Source organism: Clarias gariepinus, chromosome 5, assembly GCF_024256425.1.
Source record: "Clarias gariepinus isolate MV-2021 ecotype Netherlands chromosome 5, CGAR_prim_01v2, whole genome shotgun sequence".
Lineage (NCBI taxonomy): Eukaryota > Metazoa > Chordata > Actinopteri > Siluriformes > Clariidae > Clarias > Clarias gariepinus.
This window is the reverse complement of record NC_071104.1, coordinates 35,931,203-35,948,988: the sequence shown is the minus strand read 5'-3', so window position 1 is coordinate 35,948,988 and position 17,786 is coordinate 35,931,203. Positions and strand designations below refer to the sequence as shown.

Sequence of the window (17,786 nt, the reverse complement as noted above, 5' to 3'; positions counted from 1 at the left end):
AGTATTGCAGTAGTTGTATTTTTAATATGGTATGTGATAATGTCCTGTTGTGTAACAGTTAGTGAAAAATCCACATACATGTGTGTATGAGTTACAGGGACTTGTTGTAAATTTTTATGGCTGTTGGGGAAAAAGGATCTTCTGTGGCGCTCTGTGGAACACTTGATAGTAATCAGTCTCTGGCTGAAACTGCTCCTCTGTTCAGCAAAGACACTGTGTAGCGGGTGAGAAGGATTGTTCAAAATGGATTGTACTTTGGATAGAATCCTCCTCTTTGCTACTACATCCACAGAGTCAAGCTCCATGCCTAGCACCGATCCGGCCTTTTTAATTGACTTCTCCAGTTTGTTCTTATCAGACACCCTAATGTTACCACCCCAACAGACCACAGCATAAAAAATGACACTCGCCACAACGGTTTCATAGAACATCTGCAGAATGGTGTTACTGACATTAAAAGACCTGAGCCTTCGAAGAAAATACAACCGACTCTTGTCCTTTCTTGTAGAGTGCCATTGTGTTGAGTGACCAGTCAAGTAGATAGACGCTATCTTTAATAACTGATGGAGGTTTTGAGCTGTATACACACGCATTCCTGCCTAAACAACTCTTAAAACTACACCTGTGACACAATAACAGTAATATTTCGAACATTCTGCAGGCTGATATTTGGAGAAAGGAAAGAATAATGAATAAACCAGTTGTTAAGTCAAAATAACCCAACCAGGTGTTCATTTGTAAACTACATCTCATAGGAGCCAACATGAGCAACCCAACAATGTGTTTAAAGTACCTAAAATAATCCAGAACTTAAATAACAATAAACCGATACAGAGATACGTTGTATAACAGTCACTATTGTATTTACTGCAACGAGCGAAAATGTCACTTTGCGCCACCTGGCGACCATTTTACAAATGACTTTAAAATGCAACTGATTAATTTTGGCCGCTGACGTTTTTACACGGCGGTGAGCGCGACGGTAATAACCATTCCAATTGATCAACTACTGTATATGTCATGAACTGCTAGGTGTTGGACTGTGGACATGAGGTGTGGCAAGGCATAGACACAGAGGGGGATTGGTTTGTTTAGAATTAAATGTCTTTTAATTATAAACAAACCAAACAAGAACAAAGGAAGTTGACTTTACATTGAAGCATACTATAAACAGAACCAATAAATCAACTAATACACAGACAAGGGATTGCACACACTAATACAATACAGACAGGGGATCCAAACCAGACGAGACAAGACAAACTAAACAGACTAGCGGACTAAACACAAGGGACTATACATGCAGGGGGGTAAACACGAAGACAGGCTTGGCTAGGCCTACTAGCTGTTATGCACATTAGCTGCTAAGCTAGCTAGTAGCTAAACAGACTAAGCGCTAAACAGGCTAGTAGCCAGAGGCCTAAGGGATGAACAGACTAGGTAAACAGCAGACTAGGTATGAAACAGACTAAGAACTCTAAAGGTTAGTGGCTAAACAGGTTAGCACCTAAACAGACTATGATCCAAGCAGAAGAGGAGACTAAACAGACTAAGATCCAAGCAGGTTAGTAGTGCACTGGTTAGTATTTATACAGAGGCTAATCCTGCTAGGAGACACAGAGACAAAGGGACATAAACTAAATCAAGACAGATATAAACTTAAAGGTCCTACACATTATATTTTTCATTAAATTTTAATATGATCTTTAGGGTCCTAATGAAAAGTTTGTATTATACGTTAATTAAAAATTCAAAAGGATTGTGTAAAAAAACCACTACTTTTCCCTGGTAAAACTAGCTCTGTTCTCAGCAATCTGTTTCAGTACATGCTAATTTAAATGCTCATGACCTGTGCTAAGCCGCCCCCCCCCCCCCCCCCGTTCTGTGGGGCGTGACACGTGGGGTATAGCGACGGAAGTGTAGTCCAGTGCGGGCAATGCTTTGGACTGCATTACCCACAAAGCATTGCCACAACGCAGTGCTTTGTGGGTAATGCAGTCCAAACTGGAAAACTATTGATTATAGAGCCCGAGCCTGTTTTCTTCAGTCGTTTTTGGTTTGATTTAAGTACGGAACCTACGCGGAAGTTTGTAATATCGCCTGACAACGCAGAAATTAAAAGAATGGACATGCATCGACCCGTTTGTCTTTCTCATCACTGCATGGGCATGAATTAACTGGCTGTTGCGCTGCCGCGAGCAACAACAACATAAAGCGGAGAAACTTAGTGAGAGAGATACGGACGCGATGTGTTTACTGATGTGTTTACATGACTTCTTAATCTTCGACAGACATCGTGATAAACCATCTAACGTAACAAAGGTAAGCATAATATAGTTTTCCGACTACGTACACAGTTTGCAACTAGACAATCACCTTAATGCATTGTTTATTATAAACGTGCGATTAGGGATTATATAGAGACGGATGTACATAGATAAGAAGCCATAACCATGTTCTATTAGAGTGTAAGTTAACTTACACTCCGCATTCATCGTGATTATTAGTAAAGGCGATCTGCAAAGAGTCATAGTAAAATAAATTACACTCACCGAGCCTGGTGAAGATGAAGCAGGAACACGAAGCGTTAGTACAGATCCGATTTTTAGGAGCAGCTTCCTAGTAAAACCTGCTTTATATTGACCCGCGTTTATAAAGCAGTCTGGTGAAAAATGATTATCGCAAACATGAACGCATTTAGGTAAATCGTTAGGACGTTAGCTTTAAAAACTAAATTCAGCCACTGCCTCCTCAGTGGCTCAGATAACTAACCCTAGGTAGGTACCCTAGGTCACTAACCCTAGGTAGTGAATGACAACTGCTGTGTTTGCTATTACACCCAACAACTGTACACAACACTCGCTTAGGCAACATTTTGCTCCAGCGGCGAAAAAACAATGGCCGACAGCTTCTTCTCACTCGGGGCGGGTCTTTGCTAAAACACCAGTGTCAATCAACTTGTGTAGGAACGCCCTCTTGTGGTGTGGCGTCACAAGGCAAGGCTTTTGCGATTGGCCTGATTTCAGAAGGGGGATGTTACTGTAATAAACGAAAAGAAAACCACTGGGCGGCTCTTTATCATCGTAGAGTGGTTGTGTACGCACTCTCCTAACACACAGTTTAGTCCAAACAGCTTAAAATAGTGCATGTAGTGCTGTATGACCCCTTTAACCTAAAGAGCTCCAGAAACCAAATGCCAACTCTACTTAAACAAACTTAAACAGAACATAAGACAAAACAAAACTCACTTAACAGTACTGAAAGTAAAGTTCGACCCAGTTTCCCAGAACAACCAGCTATTTATAATGTGACTAATGAGCTACTCACCCTGAACCCTCACAGTATACACAGAGTTTCTGTTCATTTTTTGACGTGCTTAAGTTCACCGAAAACAACACAGAACCCTGTTTACTTTCTTTATTTATCAAAATCATAATGTTTTTTTCGTCATTGTGAGTGCGCCTAAATAAATAAGAGTTTTATAAAGCCTATGTAGCTTATATACAGTAGTTTAACTATATAGTTTTTGCACAATAATTTGACAATGTTTTAATTTAATGGTAATTTGGTTTCATTTATTTCAGTTAATAAATCTACTACAAATTTAAAGAACACAAAATATAAGATGACACAAGACCCTACACACGTAGCTTTTATAATTACACATAATAAAATCTAAAGGCTCAATGTGAACGTTTAAGTTGCTTAAATTCGATCCTAAAAATATTTTATTTAATTTAGTTAATAAATTTGTACTGTAATGTTACTACTGTGATTATGAATTCATTTAATTACAATGTTTCATCAAATTGTATCTGCAACTACATGCTATGGCTCATTAATCCTGGAGGGAACAAACTAAGGCCTGAGACGTCAATCTATAGTTATACAGCGCCACTCAGTGGTAAAAGCCAACAAATGCACAAACCCAAATGCTGTCGCTGTGCGCCGCAACGGTAAAAGTTCACTACCGCTTGTCCACCTACTGTACACAATCTTTCGCACTATGCCCCTTGACCGATCAGCCACAATAACATGTGGTCATTATTATTGCACATGATTGTTCAAATGAAGTCATGTAATTATTGTTGCTGCGTCTGATTGGTAAAACAGTCATGGGGTAAATCAACTGGCTGCATGTGTAGAATAAATGGTTAGAAAAGTAACAAGTTGAGTGGAGCCGAATAGAGTCAGAGTAGTGTTTCTTCTTCACAAATCTACTCAAGTAAAAGTAAAAAGTAAGGTGCAGTAGAACTACTCATAGAAGTACATCTAAAGTAAAAACAGAGTAAATGTAACTCGTTACTACCCACCTCTGCTTTTAAACACTCTGGTGCACACATCTCTCAGCACACACTTTATCATCAATCAGTACTATTAGAGTTTAGATAGATTAGATATTTTGGCACTAATATAAAACGTTCATTGAATATGACTTGTAAAAACTAAAAAAAAAAAAAAAAGAAGACAGAATGAATTGGACAGGCTGAATACTAAATGTGTTTTTTATTTATTTATTTATTTATTTATTTATTTTTATTTTAAACAAACATATATATCAATCATATTCTTTTCTAACATCATCATTCTTACATTTAAATTTCATTACATCTGTTTGAAAAGGAGTAGGTTAAAGTATAAACTTATATAACCATACCCCTTTCATACATTATTTCACTTACGTTATTCTTACTAATTGTATAATAATACTAATCCGGACATAAAACAAAAAACAAATTGGACAAGACAAAGAACCCATCTTTCAACAAAATCAAAACCAGAAAAGCATGTTCTGTATGTATTTTGTAGTGCACTATATAGGGTGTAAGCAGTAATGATTCACTCCCCTCAGTAGTGTACATGTGTAGGAAGTTTTTTTTAAAAAACTTCCTACATACGCATACGTGAACATACGCAATAATGAAACAAACGGGACTAGAAAAGAGAATTTAAACTGAAAGGAAGATGAGGGAACTAAAGACCAGAAGGTGGCGCTAAAATAACATAGTGAACGCTAAACACGGTGTTACCCCAAATTATAAAAACTCACCTAAAGGATTATTAGGAACACCATACTAATACGGTGTTTGACCCCCTTTTGCCTTTAAAACTGCCTTAATTGTACATGGCATTGATTCAACAAGGTGCTGAAGGCATTCTTTGGAAATGTTGGCTCATATGGATAGGATAGCATCTTGCAGTTGATGGAGATTTGTGGGATGCACATCCAGGGCACGAAGCTCCCGTTCCACCACATCCCAAAGATGCTCTATTGGGTTGAGATCTGGTGACTGTGGGGGCCATTTTAGTACAGTGAACTCATTGTCATGTTCAAGAAACCAATTTGAAATGATTTAAGCTTTGTGACATGGTGCATTATCCTGCTGGAAGTAGCCATCAGAGGATGGGTACATGGTGGTCATAAAGGGATGGACATGGTCAGAAACAATACTCAGGTAGCCTGTGGCATTTAAACGATGCCCAATTTGCACTAAGGGGCCTAAAGTGTGCCAAGAAAACATCCCCCACAGCATTACACCACCACCACCAGCCTGCACAGTGGTAACAAGGCATGATGGATCCATGTTCTCATTGTGTTTACGCCAAATTCTGACTCTACCATTTAAATGTCTTAACAGAAATCGAGACTCATCAGACCAGGCAACATTTTTCCAGTCTTCAACTGTCCAATTTTGGTGAGCTCGTGCAAATTGTAGCCTCTTTTTCCTATTTGTAGTGGAGATGAGTGGTACCCGGTGACCACCGTAACGAGTGGTTATTTCAGTTAAAGTTGCTCTTCTATCAGCTTGAATCAGTTGGCCCATTCTCCTCTGACCTTTAGCATCAACAAGACATTTTCGCCCACAGGACTGAAGCATACTGGATGTTTTTACCTTTTTCACACCATTCTTTGTAAACCCTAGCAATGGTTGTGCGTGAAAATCCCAGTAACTGAGCAGATTGTGAAATACTCAGACCGGCCCATCTGGCACCAACAACCATGCCACGCTCAAAATTGCTTAAATCACCTTTCTTTCCCATTCTGAGGAGATTGTCTTGACCAGGACCACACACCTAAATGCACTGAAGCAACTGCCATGTGATTGGTTGATTAGATACTTTTACGTCTTTATTATGATCAAATATGATATTACTATTATAATGAGCCCTAGTCACGTGACAGCTGTCAACACTAATGAAATATTAGCATGTTAAACGAATCTTTAAACTAAGCATTTATTTTGATCTGATCTCTTTGAACTAAAGTAAAAACTAAAGGTGAATGATTTTTACTCAGTGTTGGTACAATTATTTTGATATGCATTTTGCTCACCTTATAATGTTTTTTTCTTTAATGTTTTTCTTCCTTTTCTTTTTTTCTATTTAAATATATATAAAAAATTATAGATATATGTTATATTTATATATTTATTTATATGTACAGTATTTACATATATTATATTTATACATATAAATATATGCGTAAGGAGTAAGACAGGATTTTAAACCACTACATATTGCTGTAGTAACAACTACAATAACAAAGGGTGACGTGTGTATACATTTTTGGGCCCCTCTGTGTATTAGCATCTTTCTAATCGTATGTTTTGACCTTCACAGCATTCTCATCCTCGTCATCTTCCTTATCATGTTTAATTCTGATCCCCTGCTGAGTTATGAAGAGGCCCTGCATCATCCTTATCCTCAGCAGCAGCAGGTGCAGCAAAACAATGCGCCTCCTCAGGAGGGCAATTATTTTCCAGTGAGGCATGGAGAAGGAGAACCAGAACCAGGTAAACCGTCTGTTACTCCTACTTACATTTCCATAGGAAAGCCTCCCTCCTACCCAGATACAGGGACATTCTCTCTCTCTCTCTCTCTCTCTCTCTCTTTCTCGCTTTCTCAAAACCACACACACACCCACACCATCATCGTGAGGATTTATCTCATGATTCAAACCATCAGGAACTCCTTCAACATCCTTATATAGATGATGTCTTATAGACCACTCCATTCTTCAGGAAATTATTCAGTACTATATATAATTTAATTTATGACAAGGGCCGCTGCTAGAAATTCTGAGCCCCCTTGAATCATCCTTACTAACCCCCTTTACGGCACCTTATGTTCTTATGTTACTATGAACCAATTATTTAGGTGAGTTACTGCTAATAAAACTGAAGATATTACTATGGGTTGATTCATTAAGAAATGATTCAGTGTGACATAAAATTGTGTGCATCAGTACGAATAGATTTTTAATGATGCAGTGAATTTAGTGAAATTTAATATATCGCCTCTTTAATAAATCGACTCTTTAGGAATGACTCAGTGCTTCATGAAACTGAACATATCACTTTCATAATAAAAAAAAATGTTGGACACACTCACATACTCACTCATCTGTACCCCTATATCCTACATACAGGGTCAAGGGGGCTGTATATAGGCTATAGCGGTACAGATAAGTGAGTAAGTGAGTGTGTGCGTAATTCTTTTAATTAACAGAGAACATACATACATACATACATACACACATACATGCACATTTATACACTTTCTGGACATTCCCATTTATTCCTACTTTTATTTCAGTTTAAATTTGATATCTTGTCTTTTGTACAGATAGGGTTTTAATGTTTCTTATATATACTTTTTTTTTTTTTACATTTTTATATTTTGTTCTATTTTCTTTTTAGCTATTTTAATATTCAGTTTCAGCTATTTATTAATTATTTCTTGTTAATTGTTTTTACATTTTTAAGGTCACAGGCGGTCGTATAAGCATTTCACTGCATAGCGTACTGTGTATGTATGTATGTGTATGTGACAAATAAATCCCAGGAGAGCCAATCCATCGCAGAGCACACACACATGCAGTACACACACTGATACACTCATTCACACACTACAGGCAATTTGGGAACGCCAGTTAGTCTAATCTGCATGTATTTAAACGGTGGGAGGAAACCGGAGTCCTCAAAAGAAACCCAGAAAGCACAGGGAGAACATGCAACCAGGGTGGTAATCGAACCTGGACCCTGGAGGATAAAGCAACAAAAAGACATTAATTAAAGGTAACAACTGCACTATTTGTTTTTGTCTTAGACGTCACAGAGCCCAGTGACCCAGAAGAATTCTGCGAAAATAAAAGTGTCAGATATGAGTTTATGGGAAAGGTGAGACATTCTGAAGTTAGGTTTGGACTATAAATACTAAAGAGGATTAAATGTTTGATGTAACAGAAGCAGTGTGTAAGTTCAAGCAAAAGGAAACACTGTGTGTGTGTGTGTGTGTGTGTGTGTCATCTTTTGTTGCAGGTTTTTTTAATTTTGTCGGCCCAGATATTATTCATGATGTCCATCGTAGCTGTGTTCATGTTCATGTAAGTATCATTAAATAACAGACTGATAACACAACACGTCATTGCTGTTACACAGACAACACATGTCTTTATTTTCCTCAGAGATCCTGTGCGTCTTTTTGTCAGCCAGAATACTGTTTTTTTTCTGCCATCCCTGTGAGTCCTGGTTATTTATCTGTATTGATCACATACACAAAGTAAAAAAAGGTCCTGATGCTGTTGATGATGAAATTTCTGTATTTTGTGACAGTGTTTTTTTTTTTTCTCTGCAGCGTGTTTTTTTTTTTCACATACATCCTGATCCTGTTTTGTGATAAAGCAAGGTGAGTTTACTCAGTGAATATAAAAAGTCTACACACCCCTGTTAAAATGGCAGGTTTTTGTAACGAAAAAATTAGACTAATATAAATCATTCCAGAAGTTTTTCCACCTTTAATGTGACCTATGATCTGTACAACTCAAAATATAAATGATATACTAAACTGATAATGACAATATAAACTGATAAAGATAAACATGAGCGTCTTATTTGGCGGGGGGGCGGGGGGGGGGGTATGAAAAACTAAAATATTGTGATTGCATAAATATGCACACCCTTAAACTAATACTTTGTTAAAGCACCTTTTGATTGTATTATAGCACTCAGCCTGTCTGGGTACACAAAAAAAATGTATTGTTGAATGAACGTAATTTAATCATAGCACCCATTATGCATCCACTTAAATCAAGTAAACTTGAACTGCTTTCAATATGTTATATAAACACAATACAGTGAAACCTTGGATTGCGAGTAACACGGTTTGCAAGTGTTCTGCAAGACAAGCAAAGATTTTTAATAATTTTTGACTTTAAAAAAATGAAGTCTTGGTTTACGAGTACTGAGTATCATGTATCTTGTATCTTCTTGTTTTGCCGCTAAGCGTCACATGATCACAACTGAGCCAACGTTTTTTCTCTCTCTTGTGCTTGGAATTGTGGGTAATCGTCTCCCCTGCTGGGTCTTAGTGCTCGTCTTGTACTGGTATAATCAACATCCGTGCACACGTACTGTTTACTATAACACTGTGACTACATGTGTGTGTAGAACATGTGTGTACTGTTTCTTATAACACGTGTGTGTGCATGTAAAGCAAAAGAAAGTCTCATTACAGAGGTTAAAAATCCATTTTCTCTCTTAGCCCGTCGTGCGTGCGCGGGCGTAATTTGACACCGTGTGGGTTCACACACACACACACACACACACACACACACACTCTCTCTCTCTCTCTCTCTCTCTCGCCTTTAGTGTGGGGAGAGGAGGGGGTGCTTTACAAACACACAAATGCGCACACACTAAAAGCGAGAAAGAGAGAGAGAGAGTGTGTGTGAACCAGCACGGTGTCACTCTGCTCTACACAGAAACTCTGCTCGTGGTTCTTTTTAAAGGTAAAGTGCAGGTTCATTTGTTTGTTTGTGTGTGTTTTACTTTACAGAAGTGATTCCGTTAGTATGCGTTCATGCGAGTGTCATTAGCGATGTTCCTTGCTAATTTTTCCGACTAAACAGTCTTTCGATTAATATCTGCGTATGTGTGTGTGTAAGGAGCCAGGTTAACTGTGTAAGATGAGAAGGGGGAGGAGACAGGAGGGGCTAAAAGTAAGAGTCTCCTCTCACGTTAGCTTCACACACATACACGAGCACACACACACACACACACACAGCGCCTGCGTGCAAACACGGAAACACTTATCTGTTGGGATTTATTTAAACTTTTTTTAAAGGGTAAAGTGCAGGTTAATTTGTTTTATTTTTACTTTATATTTTGTATTAATTATTTTTATGTATCTATTTTTTGGGGGCTGTGGATTGAATAATTTGAATTTATATTATTTCTTATGGGAAATGTTTATTTGGTTTACGAGTGTTTTGGAATACAAGCCTGCTTCCGGAATGAATTATGCTCGTAATCCAAGGTTCCACTGTATATATTTGTAGATTAAACATGGTTTAATATGTCAGTGTAACTTCTTTGCAAATAAATGAATCAAAATGATTGTATTGTGTAAGTCTAATCAAATGTATTCTTATTAACAATGTCGGTAAAGCACTTCAATTCAACAAAATTCTGACTTGTTACATCAACTAGTTTATGTCTTATTTATGTATGGTTTGGGTATTTTAATTAATATCTAACGTGGAGTTTTTATTACATTTATTTTAGATGACTAAGAAGCATGACATTACCAAAACTTTAGTAATCTACAAAAAAAAAGCACAGAAAACATACAAACAATTTAAATATTTATTTCTTCATCAGGCTTTAACATGCACCAATTAAATTAAGTTTAAACTGCTTTCTTTACTCTTTATCCTCACAAGTCTCCTACACATTTGAGGGTTTGTAACAAAAGGTATAAGAAACATTTAACATTTAACAAAATCTCGGCTTTTGAAAAAAAAACTGCTCCCGCTTGTGAGACTTTGCAATGCTTGTGGAACTTTAATGCCCTTTTGGTCTTAAAACGTCTAAACGAGTGAAACCTTGGCCTTACACAACCAAAAAAACTTAAACATAAACAGGAAGAGACATATATTTAAAACATAAAACAAACATTTTTGAGGGTAACAATTTGAGCTGTAAAACAATCAAAAGTCTGATGCAATACTACATATAAAAAAAAAAAAACTTGCAGCAGCTTGCTGTGATATCACATAAAAATTTTGATTATTCTAAATTACCAGTGTAGCTATGTTGCTTCACATCTAAAAACTCACAACCTACAGTAGGTACTCAATTGGAATGTTGGTTTCACCGCCGCGCCTCACGGCGACAGCATTTGGGTTTGTGGCTTTTACAACTGAGTGGCGCTATATAACTATAGAAGGACGCCTCAGGCATCAGTTCATTCTCTCCAGGATTATTAAGCTGCAGCTCGTTTAGAGCTGCACGTAGTAGCGGAAAAAAATATAGTAAAACATTGTAGTTAAATGAATTCATATTCACTGTACTTAAATTACCGTACACATGTAAAATTCAAATTCAAATTTTTTTTTTTACCATCAAATTTAAGCAAAATAAACGTCAACACAGTGAGCCTTTAGATTTTATCATGTTCCAATTAGAAAAGCTACGGGTGTAGGGTGTTGTGTCATCTTATATTTTGTGTTCTTTAAATTTGTAGTAGATTTATTAACTGAAATAAATAAAACTAAATTACCATAAAATTTAAACATTGTCACAACGTTCTTGTCACGAGCTAGTCTGATCAACCCAGCACATCTAAGTCATAACTCCTGCTAATACTCTGCGCCATTGGCAAGAGCACACCTGTTACCAATTTGGCAATCAGCCAGGGACTTTAAAATTAATGCAGAGAGCTCCTCACCTTGCCGATGTATCTTACTGCGTGCCTCTTGTCTTGTTCATTTGTGAAATTTCCTAGTGTCCTGGATTTGTGTTTTCGACCGTGCATGTTTTGGATTTCGCTTTCGTGCTTCGCCCTCCGGATTTGCTCGCTTCGGATTCGTCTATGTGTATGAGTTTTATCAACACGAGCGGGGATTCACTTTCTGCCAGACACAAGCTCCTAAAGCACCAAACACTGCAGTTACACACACAAATTCTCATCCTCCACCCACGCATCACAAAAGACTCCCGGTTCACCTTCGACTTCTGGACTGTGGGGTTTTCCCCCCTACGTCATCGACCCGCCTCCTTTCGCGTCACAGGAGATTCCCCATTCATCCTGTTCTCTCACAAGCACCTTATTCTCCCCATCTCCTATCTCTTCTATATGTTGAAACTCCCTTGTGCTTTTCAATAAAGCAATAAACACTATTAGTCTGCTATTGGGTTTACCCTTCTTCAGTTCCACGCCTGACAGTTCTACTGTGTCCGCAAATGTTGATGTCATTCATCCCTGCTTGTGTTTTTGCGTTATTATAAGAATGTAATGCAATAGGCTGTTATGATCATCATAATTCTTTAATAAATAATGCCCCCCATTGCGCTGTACCACTACTGACAAAACCTTATGAAATACAAGTGAAACATTAAACTAATTTACAAATCACAGTACTAAAATTACAGATTTAGAATTTAAATTAAATATAGGAGTTTCTTATTTGCAAATTTAAGCAAAGTAAATGTATACCTTTATATCTAGCCTTTAGATTATACCATGTGCATCAGAAAAAGTTATTGCCAGATTAATATTCGAAAATGGTATAGTAAAACTATATAAGCTACATAGCCTTTATAAGACTCTACTTTTATTTAAATGCACGCAACAACTTTATGATTTTGTGAAATAATCAAAGAAAACCAGGTGCACTATTCTGTATTGTTTTTGGTGAACTTGAGCGCGTCAGAAAATGAATCCAAACTCCTTGTATACTCGCCTCACAGACGTGAAAAATATACACTTATAGAAAGCGAAATGTCTGCTTTTTATATAAACTAATGGAAAACAATTTTAGACGTCTCATTTTAGACGATGTAATCCGTAATTCGAAAAGTGAATTATAGGCAGTCTATCATAAGGAAAATCTCAATTTCTTTCATTCCAGGGATTAAAAACGGTAACAATGTCAACTTTAGTATCCAGAAGATGAAATTTACACAAATTTAAGAAGAGGTCTGAATCAATGCAGGTCTTCAGAAGAGCCTCAGGTCACAAGAGGGTCTTAAAGTGGGAAGGGGTGCATTTCAATTCGATTCAATTTTATTTGTATAGCGCTTTTAACGATTTACATCATCACAAAGCAGCTTTACACAATCAAAAGAATTAAGTTTGTATGAAATGTGAATGTGTATGAATCAAAATTATATGATTGTCCCTAATGAGCAAGCCTAGGACGACGGCGACAGTGGCAAGGAAAAACTCCCTGAGATGGTGATAGGAAGAAACCTTGAGAGGAACCAGACTCAACAGGGAACCTATCCTCATCTGGGTGAAAACAGATAGCAGGGAATTGATGTGCATAATAATATGCGAGACTGGAAGTTAAAGGCTCAGGTAGACTGTGAGAAATTCCAGTCCTGAACTATTGAGCGACTGAAGTCACAGGTCCTCAGAGAACAGCTGTCTGCATCATTCGAGGACAGGACCACCTTCATGGAAAAGTGGAACCAACCCCAGTCACCACGCGCATTCCAGGCAGACCACACGGGGCATCCATGTGATGAGATCTCCAACCAGAAGCAGGACTCCAGGATGAGTTAGACAGGTCCAACGGGCAGAGGAGGTCTGGATTACTGGCAGCTCAGAAGCGACATGTATAGCTCGACAGAGAGATAGGTAGAGGAAAAAGGAGAGACGGAGAGAGAGAGAGGATAGAGCAGAAAATGAGAGAGCAAAAGAGATGGAGAAATAACAGTTAGGTATGGTCACAGTCGAACAATGTATAAGGTGAATGTATATTTGGTGCAGAGTGAAAGTAGGGACTCCGGCAGGACTAACTATGACAGCATAACTAAAAAGGGAGAGCCAGAAGGAACACAGACATGAGGGCTTCCAGAGATGTAAAGCAACCAATCACCTCACCGTCAACAAACCTGAGTGATCAATGAGAGTGGGGAAGACAGCATCTAAACATACCAGTTCACCATAATACTTTACATCCATGAGTCCCCCAGATCTGCTCATTTACCTAAGGCTGATCTATTTATAAAAATGCTTGGCTAAATAAATAGGTTTTTAGCCTGGACTTAAACACTGAGACTGTGTCTGAGTCCCGAACACTATTTGGAAGACTATTCCATAACTTTGGGGCTTTGTAAGAAAAAGCTCTGCCCCCTGCTGTAGTTTTTATAATACGCGGTACTGACCAGCAGCCTGCATCCTTTGATCGAAGTAGGCGTGGCGGATTGTAAGACACTAGCAGTTCACTCAGATACTGCGGCGCGAGACCATTTAATGCTTTATACGTCAAGAGTAGTATTTTAAAATCGATGCAAAATTTCACAGGAAGCCAATGCAATGTGGATAAGATAGGGGTGATGTGCTCATATCTTCTGGTTCGAGTGAGGACTCTTGCTGCTGCATTGTGGACTAATTAGAGTTTGTTTAAGCACCTAGTTGAACAACCAGACAGTAAGGCGCTACAATAATCCAACCTAGACGTGATAAAAGCATGAACTAGTTTTTCTGCATTATTTGGTGACAATATATTTCTTATCCTGGTAATATTATCTATATGTGCTTCAAATGAAAGGCTTGAATCTATAATCACACCGAGGTCTTTTACTGTTGCACTTGATGGAACAGAAAAGCCATTTAAAATCACAGTGTGATCAGAAAGCTTACTTCTAGCTGCTTGTGGTTCTATGAGTAGAACTTCTGTTTTATAAGGATTAAGCAAAAGGAAGTTACTTAGCATCCAATCTTTTATGTCCTGCACACATTGCTCAAATTTAGTAAGCTGGTTTTTCTCATCTGGTTAACGGAAGGACTGTTTTATCAGAAAAAAAGCAAGGAACATCGCTAATGACACCAATGACTGCAATGCTAATGAGTGCATACTAACGAAATGACGGCTGTAAAGTAAAACCAAAACAAAACAAATGAACCTGCACTTTACCTTTGAAATGAATCGCGACAGAGCAGAGTTTTTGTGTAGGGCAAAAAGTGTGCATCTGTATGTGTGTGGACAGCCGAGAGGAGGAGGGGGTAGGAGGGGGCAAGTAAAGGCGAGAAAGAAAAAAAAAATGTATCTTTAACCTGTAATGAGACCTTCTATTGCTTTATTGATGTACAGTGGAACCTTGGATTAAGAGCATAATTCATTCTGGAAGTGGGTTCGTATTCCAAAACACTTATAAACCAAATTTAATTTTCCCATAAGAAATAATGGAAACTCAAATAATTTGTTCCGAGGCCCCCAAAAATAAAAACATAAAAATAATTAATACAAAATATAAAGCAAAAATGAACTGTACCTTTAAAAAAAGTAAAAATAAATCCAGACAGATAAGTGTTTCCATTTGTGCGCGCAGGCATACACACACACATACACACACACACACAGAAATTAACGGAAAGACTGTTTCGGCGGAAAAATTAGCAAGGAACATCGCTAATGACTCGTGTGAGCACTAACTAACAAAATCACTGGTGTAAAGTAAAACAAACAAATGAACCTGCACTTTACCTTTGAAAAGAATCGTGACAGAGCAGAGTTTCTGTGCAAAGCAGTGTGTGCACGCGAGACAGAAACACCCTCTCTCTCTCTCTCTCTCGTCTTTTAATGTGTGTGTGTTTGTGCTGCTTCCCCCTCTTGGTTGGCGACAATTGACGTCAATCCCCACACAATCCGGCCCAACAGTATAGACCCGCCCCTGACGCTGGTCTCTATGTAACGTGTTGGAAATGCATTTGCAAATGGTTTAGCGATTGCGTTTGAATTTTGGCCGGCTTGACGCGCGATGCAGAGAAAATAAAGAAGCAAACGTGGTTATTGATTTTGCTATTTATATATGACAGGCTAATGACTTGTAAGACATGGGGAATACAAATGCAAATGGACTTTTCTTTTTTTATTCGAAATTTGCCAGACAGTGTGCATTCACGAAGGCGAAACAGCAAATGGTAATGCAAAGTTTGCAATTGCATTTGAATTATGTCACAGTTTGTGCGTCCACATATGGGAAACATAATTGCAAATGCAATTTGCAATTCCTTTTAAATATTGTCCAGGATATCACTCCATACAACCCAATATATGTCTTAAAATGTGGATTTTTTTAACATAATAACAATAAACAAAGCTATGCTGAATATAACAGTTAATTTTTTGTACAAATAAAACTGTTAGCTAGTAAACTTGATCGTCTGTCTAAACAACATTTAATTAAGTTTTTTTTTTAGTTTTTACTCATTATTGTACAGTAAATGTCAAAAGCTCTGGTCCTGATTTTTATGTTTATTGTACAAAGTACTAGGATGTGGAAATCACTGTAGTTTTTCTTTAATACAACATATTGTTATGACTTTTTTATTATTTAATCTCTAATTGTATTTAAACTGCAGAGAATAAAACTTTGGTTTACCCCACCTGGTGGTCATTTCACGAATGACTTTAAAATACGACTGATTTATTTTGCCCGCTGACACTAACAGAAACAGTGCTCTATCACAAAAATTCTTTAACAAGGAACATCTCTAATGACACTTGAGTGCGCGCACACATTAACAGAATCACTGCTCTAAAGTAAAAATAAAACATATTAGCCTGCACATTACCTTTAAAAATAATCGTAACTGAGCAGTGTTTCTGTTACCCATATTTTTGCAGCGCAAGAGAAATTCAATTTAATTTCAATTCAATTTTATTTATATAGCTCTTTTAACAATGGTCAGATGGGGTCTGGGTCACTGGAAGCACAGGAGCAGGATGTGTAGCTCCAGCCATCATAAAGCAGAATCCAACTGGAGCTGGTCCTTCTCTGGATGCCTCAGAAACCTCGCAGGGTTGGCCTTTGTCTACTAAAGCTGGCACAATCTCCAGATGCCTTGGGATGGGTAGAAAAATACAGAAAAGATAGAGAATTAGCGTAGTTCCCATTCAGGATAGGTGTACTGGAGTATGAGGTTATGGGATGAGTTACGCGTATGCCAGATCAAAGAGATGCGTCTTGAGTCTACTTTTGAATTGGGAAACCGTGTCTGCTCCCCGAACACTGTCTGGAAGGCTATTCCAAAGTTTTGGAGCTAAATATGAAAAAGCCCTGCCCCCTTTTGTAGATTTTAAAATTCTGGGAATTACCAGAAGTCCGGAGTTTTGTGATCTTAAGGAACGTGGTGGATTATAGCGTTTCAGAAGACTGGTTAGGTACAGTATGTGGGAGCTAAACCATTTAAAGCCTTGTATGTAAGTAGTACTATTTTGTAATTAATTCTAAACTGAACAGGTAGCCAGTGCAGGGATGATAATATTGGGGTTATATGATCATATTTTCTGGATCTAGTGAGAACCCTGGCGGCTGCATTTTGGACTAACAGAAGCTTGTTTATTGAGAATGCAGGACAACCACCTAGTAATGCATTACAATAGTCCAGTCTGGAGGTCATGAATGCATAAACTAGCTTTTCTGCATCAGATACGGATAGGATACTCCTAAGTTTGGCAATATTTCTAAGATGAAAAAGGCTGTTTTTGTGATATTGGAAATATGATTTTCAAAAGACAAGTTACTGTCTAATATCACGCCCAGGTCTTTTACTGTTGAACTGGTAGTAACAGTACATCCTTCTAAACGCAGGCTGAATTGTGAAAGCTGTTGTGTACTGGTATTTGGGTCGATGAGTAATATCTCTGTCTAATCTGAATTTATTAAAATAAAGTTATTGGTCATCCAATCTTTTATGTCCTGGACACACCAGGTTAATCTAGACAACTCGGGTATTTCTTTTTTTTTTGGTTGAGATATATAATTGGGTAT

At 37.8% G+C, this 17,786-nt stretch overlaps 1 protein-coding gene and 1 long non-coding RNA gene across 2 annotated transcripts in view; both read left to right on the top strand.

Moving 5' to 3' along the window:
* Positions 1 to 6,723: 6,723 nt before the first annotated feature.
* Positions 6,724 to 8,386, top strand: LOC128523940 (uncharacterized). The gene is made up of 3 exons (XR_008360476.1): positions 6,724 to 6,794; positions 8,110 to 8,180; positions 8,322 to 8,386. It is a non-coding gene; the product is annotated as an uncharacterized LOC128523940 (long non-coding RNA).
* An 87-nt stretch (positions 8,387 to 8,473) lies between these two features.
* Positions 8,474 to 17,786, top strand: part of LOC128523852 (protein lifeguard 3-like) — a 35,609-nt gene continuing 26,296 nt past the window's right edge. The window contains exons 1-2 of the mRNA XM_053496001.1: positions 8,474 to 8,521; positions 8,638 to 8,688. The gene's annotated coding sequence lies outside the window, so the exon portion shown is untranslated. The remainder of the gene's footprint in view (positions 8,522 to 8,637; positions 8,689 to 17,786) is intronic.